Genomic DNA, 11,402 nt, shown 5'->3' on the forward strand with positions numbered 1-11,402 from the left:
TCCGTGTTCCGGAATTCTGAGTGCGGGGAGATTCCGTCTTCTGTCTGCAGCACCCGGGATCTACTAGGAGCCCTTCGAGAGTCTTCCCCGAGTCACTCCCGGTGCGGGCTGCTGGGGAAAGTTGGGGGTTGGGCTGGAAAAGCAGGTAGCATCTAGTGCTTCCCCATGGACAAGTTAGGTAATTAGCGGACTTCCCCCTGCCAGGGAACAACTGTGACACCAGGAAGCTGCGTGGAGTGCGGCCCTAAAACTCACCCACACAGTCACACGTGTTCCGGAATTCTGAGTGTGGGGAGGTTCCGTCTTCTGTCTTCAGCACCCGGGATCTCCTAGGAGCCCTTCGAGTGTCTTCCCAGAATCCCTCCCACTGCGGGCTGCCGGGGAAAGGCGGGTGTTGGGCTGGAAATTCAGGTAGCATCTAGTGCCTCCCCATGGACAGGGGAGGTAATTAGCGGACTTCCCCCTGCCAGGGAACAACTGTGACACCAGGAAGCTGCGTGGAGGGCGGCCCTGAACCTCACCCACACAGTCACACGTGTTCCGGAATTCTGAGTGTGGGGAGGTTTCGTCTTCTGTCTGCAGCACCCGGGTTCTCCTAGGAGCCTTTCGAGTGTCTTCCCCCAGTCCCTCCCTGTGCGGGTTGCCGGGGAAAGGCGGGGGTTGGGCTGGAAACGCAGGTAGCATCTAGTGCCTCCCCATGGACAGGGGAGGTAATTAGCGGACTTCTCCCTGCCAGGGAACACCTGTGACACCAGGCAGCTGCGTGGAGGGCCGCCCAGAACCTCCCCCACACAATAAGCCGTGTTCCGGAATTCTGAGTGTGGGGAGGTTCCGCCTTCTGTCTGCAGCACCCGGGATCTCCTAGGAGCCCTTCGAGAGTCTTCCCCGAGTCCCTCCCTGTGCGGGCTGCCGGGGAAAGGAGGGGGTTGTGCTGGAAACGCAGGTAGCATCTAGTGCCTCCCCATGGACAGGGGAGGTAATTAGCGGACTTCCACCTGCCAGGGAACACCTGTGACACCAGGCAGCTGCGTGGAGGGCGGCCCCGAACCTCCCCCACACAGTCAACCGTGTTCCGGAATTCTGAGTGTGGGGAGGTTCCGTCTTCTGTCTGCAGCACCCGGGATCTCTTAGGAGCCCTTCGAGTGTCTTCCCAGAGTCCCTCCCTGTGCGGGTTGCCGGGGAAAGGAAGGGGTTGTGCTGGAAACGCAGGTAGCATCTAGTGCCTCCCCATGGACAGGGGAGGTAATTAGCGGACTTCCACCTGCCAGGGAACACCTGTGACACCAGGCAGCTGCGTGGAGGGCGGCCCTGAACCTCACCCACACAGTCACACGTGTTCCGGAATTCTGAGTGTGGGGAGGTTCCGCATTCTGTCTGCAGCACCCGGGATCTCCTAGGAGCCCTTCGAGAGTCTTCCCCGAGTCCCTCCCTGTGCGGGCTGCCGGGGAAATGCGGGGGTTGGACTGGAAACGCAGGTAGCATCTAGTGCCTCCCCATGGACAAGGGAGGAAATTAGCGGACTTCCACCTGCCAGGGAACACCTGTGACACCAGGCAGCTGCGTGGAGGGCGGCCCCGAACCTCCCCAACACAGTCAACCGTGTTCCGGAATTCTGAGTGTGGGGAGGTTCCGTCTTCTGTCTGCAGCACCCGGGATCTCCTAGGAGCCCTTCGAGAGTCTTCCCCGAGTCCCTCCCTGTGCGGGCTGCCGGGGAAAGGAGGGGGTTGTGCTGGAAACGCAGGTAGCATCTAGTGCCTCCCCATGGACAGGGGAGGTAATTAGCGGACTTCCACCTGCCAGGGAACACCTGTGACACCAGGCAGCTGCGTGGAGGGCGGCCCCGAACCTCCCCAACACAGTCAACCGTGTTCCGGAATTCTGAGTGTGGGGAGGTTCCGTCTTCTGTCTGCAGCACCCGGGATCTCCTAGGAGCCCTTCGAATGTCTTCCCCGAATCCCTCCCACTGCGGGCTGCCGGGGAAAGGCGGGGGTTGGGCTGGAAACTCAGGTAGAATCTAGTGCCTCCCCATGGACAGGGGAGGTAATTAGCGGACTTCTCCCTGCCAGGGAACACCTGTGACACCAGGCAGCTGCGTGGAGGGCGGCCCCGAACCTCCCCCACACAGTCAGCCGTGTTCCGGAATTCTGAGTGTGGGGAGGTTCCGTCTTATATCTGCAGCACCCGGGTTCACCTAGGAGCCCTTCGAGTGTCTTCCCAGAGTCCCTCCATGTGCGTACTGCCGGGGAAAGGAGGGGGTTGTGCTGGAAACGCAGGTAGCATCTAGTGCCTCCCCATGGACAGGGGAGGTAATTAGCGGACTTCCACCTGCCAGGGAACACCTGTGACACCAGGCAGCTGCGTGGAGGGCGGCCCCGAACCTCCCCCACACAGTCATCCGTGTTCCGGAATTCTGAGTGTGGGGAGGTTCCGTCTTCTGTCTGCAGCACCCGGGTTCTCCTAGGAGCCCTTCGAGTGTCTTCCCAGAGTCCCTCACTGTTCGGGCTGCCGGGGAAAGGCGGGGGTTGGGCTGGAAAAGCAGGTAGCATCTTGTGCCTCCCCATGGACAAGGGAGGTAATTAGCGGACTTCCCCCTGCCAGGGAACACCTGTGACACCAGGCAGCTGCGTGGAGGGCGGCCCCGAACCTCCCCCACACAGTCAGCCGTGTTCCGGAATTCTGAGGGTGGGGAGGTTCCGTCTTCTGTCTGCAGCACCCGGAATCTCCTAGGAGCCATTCGAGTGTCTTCCCAGTTTCCCTCCCTGTGCGTGTTGCCGGGGAAAGGAGGGGGTTGTGCTGGAAACGCAGGTAGCATCTAGTGCCTCCCCATGGACAGGGGAGGTAATTAGCGGACTTCCACCTGCCAGGGAACACCTGTGACACCAGGCAGCTGCGTGGAGGGCGGCCCCGAACCTCCCCCACACACTCATCCGTGTTCCGGAATTCTGAGTGCGGGGAGATTCCGTCTTCTGTCTGCAGCACCCGGGATCTACTAGGAGCCCTTCGAGAGTCTTCCCCGAGTCACTCCCGGTGCGGGCTGCTGGGGAAAGTTGGGGGTTGGCCTGGAAAAGCAGGTAGCATCTAGTGCCTCCCCATGGACAAGTTAGGTAATTAGCGGACTTCCCCCTGCCAGGGAACAACTGTGACACCAGGAAGCTGCGTGGAGTGCGGCCCTGAACCTCACCCACACAGTCACACGTGTTCCGGAATTCTGAGTGTGGGGAGGTTCCGTCTTCTGTCTGCAGCACCCGGGTTCTCCTAGGAGCCTTTCGAGTGTCTTCCCCCAGTCCCTCCCTGTGCGGGCTGCCGGGGAAAGGCGGGGGTTGGGCTGGAAACTCAGGTAGCATCTAGTGCCTCCCCATGGACAGGGGAGGTAATTAGCGGACTTCTCCCTGCCAGGGAACACCTGTGACACCAGGCAGCTGCGTGGAGGGCGGCCCCGAACCTCCCCCACACAGTCAACCGTCTTCCGGAATTCTGAGTGTGGGGAGGTTCCGTCTTCTGTCTGCAGCATCCGGGATCTCCTAGGAGCCCTTCGAGAGTCTTCCCCGAGTCCCTCCCAGTACGGGCAGCCGGGGAATGGCGGGGGTTGGGCTGGAAACGCAGGTAGCATCTAGTGCCTCCCCATGGACAGGGGATGTAATTAGCGGACTTCCACCTGCCAGGGAACACCTGTGACACCAGGCAGCTGCGTGGAGGGCGGCCCCGAACCTCCCCCACACAGTCAGCTGTGTTCCGGAATTCTGAGTGTGGGGAGGTTACGTCTTCTGTCTGCAGCACCCGGGATCTCCTAGGAGCCTTTCGAGAGTCTTCCCCGAGTCCCTCCCTGTGCGGGCTGCCGGGGAAATGCGGGGGTTGGGCTGGAAACGCAGGTAGCATCTAGTGCCTCCCCATGGACAAGGGAGGTAATTAGCGGACTTCCACCTGCCAGGGAACACCTGTGACACCAGGCAGCTGCGTGGAGGGCGGCCCCGAACCTCCCCCACACAGTCAACCGTGTTCCGGATTTCTGAGTGTGGGGAGGTTCCGTCTTCTGTTTGCAGCACCCGGGATCTCCTAGGAGCCTTTCGAGTGTCTTCCCCGAATCCCTCCCACTGCGGGCTGCCGGGGAAAGGCGGGGTTTGGGCTGGAAACTCAGGTAGCATCTAGTGCCTCCCCATGGACAGGGGAGGTAATTAGCGGACTTCTCCCTGCCAGGGAACACCTGTGACACCAGGCAGCTGCGTGGAGGGCGGCCCCGAACCTCCCCCACACAGTCAGCCGTGTTCCGGAATTCTGAGTGTGGTGAGGTTCCGTCTTATGTCTGCAGCACCCGGGTTCACCTAGGAGCCCTTCGAGGGTCTTCCCCCAGTCCCTCCCTTTGCGGGCTGCCGGGGAAAGGAGGGGGTTGTGCTGGAAACGCAGGTAGCATCTAGTGCCTCCCCATGGACAGGGGAGGTAATTAGCGGACTTCCACCTGCCAGGGAACACCTGTGACACCAGGCAGCTGCGTGGAGGGCGGCCCCGAACCTCCCCCACACAGTCAACCGTGTTCCGGAATTCTGAGTGTGGGGAGGTTCCGTCTTCTGTCTGCAGCACCCGGGATCTCTTAGGAGCCCTTCGAGTGTCTTCCCAGAGTCCCTCCCTGTGCGGGTTGCCGGGGAAAGGAGGGGGTTTTGCTGGAAACGCAGGTAGCATCTAGTGCCTCCCCATGGACAGGGGAGGTAATTAGCGGACTTCCACCTGCCAGGGAACACCTGTGACACCAGGCAGCTGCGTGGAGGGCGGCCCCGAACCTCCCCCACACAGTCAGCCGTGTTCCAGAATTCTGAGGGTGGGGAGGTTCCGTCTTCTGTCTGCAGCACCCGGGATCTCCTAGGAGCCATTCGAGTGTCTTCCCAGAGTCCCTCCCTGTGCGGGCTGCCGGGGAAAGGAGGGGGTTGTGCTGGAAACGCAGGTAGCATCTAGTGCCTCCCCATGGACAGGGGAGGTAATTAGCGGACTTCCACCTGCCAGGGAACACCTGTGACACCAGGCAGCTGCGTGGAGGGCGGCCCCGAACCTCCCCCACACAGTCAACCGTGTTCCGGAATTCTGAGTGTGGGGAGGTTCCGTCTTCTGTCTGCAGGACCCGGGATCTCTTAGGAGCCCTTCGAGTGTCTTCCCAGAGTCCCTCCCTGTGCGGGTTGCCGGGGAAAGGAAGGGGTTGTGCTGGAAACGCAGGTAGCATCTAGTGCTTCCCCATGGACCGGGGAGTTAATTAGCGGTCTTCCACCTGCCAGGGAACACCTGTGACACAAGGCAGCTGCGTTGAGGGCGGCCCCGAACCTCCCCCACACAGTCATCCGTGTTCCGGAATTCTGAGTGTGGGGAGGTTCCGTCTTCTGTCTGCAGCACCCGGGATCTCCTAGGAGCCATTCGAGTGTCTTCCCAGAGTCCCTCCCTATGCGGGCTGCCGGGGAAAGGAGGGGGTTGTGCTGGAAACGCAGGTAGCATCTAGTGCCTCCCCATGGACAGGGGATGTAATTAGCGGACTTCCACCTGCCAAGGAACACCTGTGACACAAGGCAGCTGCGTGGAGGGCGGCCCCGAACCTCCCCCACACAGTCAGCCGTGTTCCGGAATTCTGAGTGTGGGGAGGATCCGTCTTCTGTCTGCAGCACCCGGGATTTCCTAGGAGCCGTTCGAGTGTTTTCCCAGAGTCCCTCCCTGTGCGGGCTGCCGGGGAAAGGAAGGGGTTGTGCTGGAAAAGCAGGTAGCATCTAGTGCCTCCCCATGGACAGGGGAGGTAATTAGCGGACTTCCACCTGCCAGGGAACACCTGTGACACCAGGCAGCTGCGTGGAGGGCGGCCCTGAATCTCACGCACACAGTCACACGTGTTCCGGAATTCTGAGTGTGGGGAGGTTCCGTCTTCTGTCTGCAGCACCCGGGATCTCCTAGGAGCCATTCGAGTGTCTTCCCAGAGTCCCTCCCTGTGCGGGCTGCCGGGGAAAGGAGGGGGTTGTGCTGGAAACGCAGGTAGCATCTAGTGCCTCCCCATGGACAGGGGAGGTAATTAGCGGACTTCCACCTGCCAGGGAACACCTGTGACACCAGGCAGCTGCGTGGAGGGCGGCCCCGAACCTCCCCCACACAGTCAACCGTGCTCCGGAATTCTGAGTGTGGGGAGGTTCCGTCTTCTGTCTGCAGCACCCGGGATCTCCTAGGAGCCCTTCGAGTGTCTTCCCAGAGTCCCTCCCTGTGCGGGTTTCCGGGGAAAGGAGGGGGTTGTGCTGGAAACGCAGGTAGCATCTAGTGCCTCCCCATGGACAGGGGAGGTAATTAGCGGACTTCTCCCTGCCAGGGAACACCTGTGACACAAAACAGCTGCGTGGACGGCGGCCCCGAACCTCCCCCACACAGTCATCCGTGTTCCGGAATTCTGAGGGTGGGGAGGTTCCGTCTTCTGTCTGCAGCACCCTGGATCTCCTAGGAGACCTTCGAGTGTCTTCCCCGAATCCCTCCCACTGCGGGCTGCCGGGGAAAGGCGGGGGTTGGGCTGGAAATTCAGGTAGCATCTAGTGCCACCCCATGGACAGGGGAGGTAATTAGCGGTCTTCCCCCTACCAGGGAACACCTGTGACACCAGGCAGCTGCGTGGAGGGCGGCCCCGAATCTCCCCCACACAGTCAGCCCTGTTCCGGAATTCTGAGGGTGGGGAGGTTCCGTCTTCTGTCTGCAGCACCCGGGATCTCCTAGGAGCCCTTCGAGTGTCTTCCCCAAATCCCTCCCACTGCGGGCTGCCGGTGAAAGGCGGGGGTTGTGCTGGAAAAGCAGGTAGCATCTTGTGCCTCCCCATGGACAAGGGAGGTAATTAGCGGACTTCCCCCTGCCAGGGAACACCTGTGACACCAGGCAGCTGCGTGGAGGGCGGCCCTGAACCTCACCCACACAGTCACACGTGTTCCGGAATTCTGAGTGTGGGGAGGTTCCGTCTTCTGTCTGCAGCACCCGGGTTCTCCTAGGAGCCCTTCGAGTGTCTTCCCAGAGTCCCTCCCTGTGCGGGCTGCCGGGGAAATGCGGGGGTTGGGCTGGAAATGCAGGTAGCATCTTGTGCCTCCCCATGGACATGGGAGGTAATTAGCGGACTTCCCCCTGCCAGGGAACACCTGTGACACCAGGCAGCTGCGTGGAGGGCGGCCCCGAACCTCCCCCACACAGTCAGCCGTGTTCCGGAATTCTGAGGGTGGGGAGGTTCCGTCTTCTGTCTGCAGCACCCGGGATCTCCTAGGAGCCATTCGAGTGTCTTCCCAGAGTCCCTCCCTGTGCGGGTTGCCGGGGAAAGGAGAGGGTTGTGCTGGAAACGCAGGTAGCATCTAGTGCCTCCCCATGGACAGGGGAGGTAATTAGCGGACTTCCACCTGCCAGGGAACACCTGTGACACCAGGCAGCTGCGTGGAGGGCGGCCCTGAACCTCACCCACACAATCACACGTGTTCCGGAATTCTGAGTGTGGGGAGGTTCCGTCTTCTGTCTGCAGCACCCGGGATCTCCTAGGAGCCATTCGAGTGTCTTCCCAGAGTCCCTCCCTGTGCGGGTTGCCGGGGAAAGAGGGGGTTGTGCTGGAAACGCAGGTAGCATCTAGTGCCTCCCCATGGACAGGGGAGGTAATTAGCGGACTTCCACCTGCCAGGGAACACCTGTGACACAAGGCAGCTGCGGGAAGGGCGGCCCCGCACCTCCCCCACACAGTCATCCGTGTTCCGGAATTCTGAGTGTGGGGAGGTTCCGTCTTCTGTCTGCAGCACCCGGGATCTCCTAGGAGCCATTCGAGTGTCTTCCCAGAGTCCCTCCCTGTACGGTCTGCCGGGGAAAGGAGGGGGTTGTGCTGGAAACGCAGGTAGCATCTAGTGCCTCCCCATGGACAGGGGAGGTAATTAGCGGACTTCCACCTGCCAGGGAACACCTGTGACACAAGGCAGTTGCGTGGAGTGCGGCCCCGAACCTCCCCCACACAGTCATCCGTGTTCCGGAATTCTGAGTGTGGGGAGGTTCCGTCTTCTGTCTGCAGCACCCGGGATCTCCTAGGAGCCATTCGAGTGTCTTCCCAGAGTCCCTCCCTGTGCGGGCTGCCGGGGAAAGGAGGGGGTTGTGCTGGAAACGCAGGTAGCATCTAGTGCCTCCCCATGGACAGGGGAGGTAATTAGCGGACTTCCACCTGCCAGGGTACACCTGTGACACCAGGCAGCTGCGTGGAGGGCGGCCCTGAACCTCACCCACACAGTCACACGTGTTCCGGAATTCTGAGTGTATGGAGGATCCGTCTTCTGTCTGCAGCACCTGGGATCTCTTAGGAGCCCTTCGAGTGTCTTCCCAGAGTCCCTCCATTTGCGGGTTGCCGGGGAAAGGAGAGGGTTGTGCTGGAAACGCAGGTAGCATCTAGTGCCTCCTCATGGACAGGGGAGGTAATTAGCGGACTTCCACCTGCCAGGGAACACCTGTGACACAAGGCAGCTGCGTGGAGGGCGGCCCCGAACCTCCACCACACAGTCATCCGTGTTCCGGAATTCTGAGTGTGGGGAGGTTCCGTCTTCTGTCTGCAGCACCCGGGATCTCCTAGGAGCCATTCGAGTGTCTTCCCAGAGTCCCTCCCTATGCGGGCTGCCGGGGAAAGCAGGGGGTTGTGCTGGAAACGCAGGTAGCATCTAGTGCCTCCCCATGGACAGGGGATGTAATTAGCGGACTTCCACCTGCCAAGGAACACCTGTGACACAAGGCAGCTGCGTGGAGGGCGGCCCCGAACCTCCCCCACACAGTCAGCCGTGTTCCGGAATTCTGAGTGTGGGGAGGATCCGTCTTCTGTCTGCAGCACCCGGGATTTCCTAGGAGCCGTTCGAGTGTTTTCCCAGAGTCCCTCCCTGTGCGGGCTGCCGGGGAAAGGAAGGGGTTGTGCTGGAAAAGCAGGTAGCATCTAGTGCCTCCCCATGGACAGGGGAGGTAATTAGCGGACTTCCACCTGCCAGGGAACACCTGTGACACCAGGCAGCTGCGTGGAGGGCGGCCCTGAATCTCACCCACACAGTCACACGTGTTCCGGAATTCTGAGTGTGGGGAGGTTCCGTCTTCTGTCTGCAGCACCCGGGATCTCCTAGGAGCCATTCGAGTGTCTTCCCAGAGTCCCTCCCTGTGCGGGCTGCCGGGGAAAGGAGGGGGTTGTGCTGGAAACGCAGGTAGCATCTAGTGCCTCCCCATGGACAGGGGAGGTAATTAGCGGACTTCCACCTGCCAGGGAACACCTGTGACACCAGGCAGCTGCGTGGAGGGCGGCCCCGAACCTCCCCCACACAGTCAACCGTGCTCCGGAATTCTGAGTGTGGGGAGGTTCCGTCTTCTGTCTGCAGCACCCGGGATCTCCTAGGAGCCCTTCGAGTGTCTTCCCAGAGTCCCTCCCTGTGCGGGTTTCCGGGGAAAGGAGGGGGTTTTGCTGGAAACGCAGGTAGCATCTAGTGCCTCCCCATGGACAGGGGAGGTAATTAGCGGACTTCTCCCTGCCAGGGAACACCTGTGACACAAAACAGCTGCGTGGACGGCGGCCCCGAACCTCCCCCACACAGTCATCCGTGTTCCGGAATTCTGAGGGTGGGGAGGTTCCGTCTTCTGTCTGCAGCACCCTGGATCTCCTAGGAGACCTTCGAGTGTCTTCCCCGAATCCCTCCCACTGCGGGCTGCCGGGGAAAGGCGGGGGTTGGGCTGGAAATTCAGGTAGCATCTAGTGCCACCCCATGGACAGGGGAGGTAATTAGCGGTCTTCCCCCTACCAGGGAACACCTGTGACACCAGGCAGCTGCGTGGAGGGCGGCCCCGAATCTCCCCCACACAGTCAGCCCTGTTCCGGAATTCTGAGGGTGTGGAGGTTCCGTCTTCTGTCTGCAGCACCCGGGATCTCCTAGGAGCCCTTCGAGTGTCTTCCCCAAATCCCTCCCACTGCGGGCTGCCGGTGAAAGGCGGGGGTTGTGCTGGAAAAGCAGGTAGCATCTTGTGCCTCCCCATGGACAAGGGAGGTAATTAGCGGACTTCCCCCTGCCAGGGAACACCTGTGACACCAGGCAGCTGCGTGGAGGGCGGCCCTGAACCTCACCCACACAGTCACACGTGTTCCGGAATTCTGAGTGTGGGGAGGTTCCGTCTTCTGTCTGCAGCACCCGGGTTCTCCTAGGAGCCCTTCGAGTGTCTTCCCAGAGTCCCTCCCTGTGCGGGCTGCCGGGGAAATGCGGGGGTTGGGCTGGAAATGCAGGTAGCATCTTGTGCCTCCCCATGGACAAGGGAGGTAATTAGCGGACTTCCCCCTGCCAGGGAACACCTGTGACACCAGGCAGCTGCGTGGAGGGCGGCCCCGAACCTCCCCCACACAGTCAGCCGTGTTCCGGAATTCTGAGGGTGGGGAGGTTCCGTCTTCTGTCTGCAGCACCCGGGATCTCCTAGGAGCCATTCGAGTGTCTTCCCAGAGTCCCTCCCTGTGCGGGTTGCCGGGGAAAGGAGAGGGTTGTGCTGGAAACGCAGGTAGCATCTAGTGCCTCCCCATGGACAGGGGAGGTAATTAGCGGACTTCCACCTGCCAGGGAACACCTGTGACACCAGGCAGCTGCGTGGAGGGCGGCCCTGAACCTCACCCACACAATCACACGTGTTCCGGAATTCTGAGTGTGGGGAGGTTCCGTCTACTGTCTGCAGCACCCGGGATCTCCTAGGAGCCATTCGAGTGTCTTCCCAGAGTCCCTCCCTGTGCGGGTTGCCGGGGAAAGAGGGGGTTGTGCTGGAAACGCAGGTAGCATCTAGTGCCTCCCCATGGACAGGGGAGGTAATTAGCGGACTTCCACCTGCCAGGGAACACCTGTGACACAAGGCAGCTGCGGGAAGGGCGGCCCCGCACCTCCCCCACACAGTCATCCGTGTTCCGGAATTCTGAGTGTGGGGAGGTTCCGTCTTCTGTCTGCAGCACCCGGGATCTCCTAGGAGCCATTCGAGTGTCTTCCCAGAGTCCCTCCCTGTACGGGCTGCCGGGGAAAGGAGGGGGTTGTGCTGGATACGCAGGTAGCATCTAGTGCCTCCCCATGGACAGGGGAGGTAATTAGCGGACTTCCACCTGCCAGGGAACACCTGTGACACAAGGCAGTTGCGTGGAGTGCGGCCCCGAACCTCCCCCACACAGTCATCCGTGTTCCGGAATTCTGAGTGTGGGGAGGTTCCGTCTTCTGTCTGCAGCACCCGGGATCTCCTAGGAGCCATTCGAGTGTCTTCCCAGAGTCCCTCCCTGTGCGGGCTGCCGGGGAAAGGAGGGGGTTGTGCTGGAAACGCAGGTAGCATCTAGTGCCTCCCCATGGACAGGGGAGGTAATTAGCGGACTTCCACCTGCCAGGGTACACCTGTGACACCAGGCAGCTGCG

This window comes from Camelus bactrianus, unplaced genomic scaffold (assembly GCF_048773025.1).
Source record: "Camelus bactrianus isolate YW-2024 breed Bactrian camel unplaced genomic scaffold, ASM4877302v1 HiC_scaffold_42, whole genome shotgun sequence".
Lineage (NCBI taxonomy): Eukaryota > Metazoa > Chordata > Mammalia > Artiodactyla > Camelidae > Camelus > Camelus bactrianus.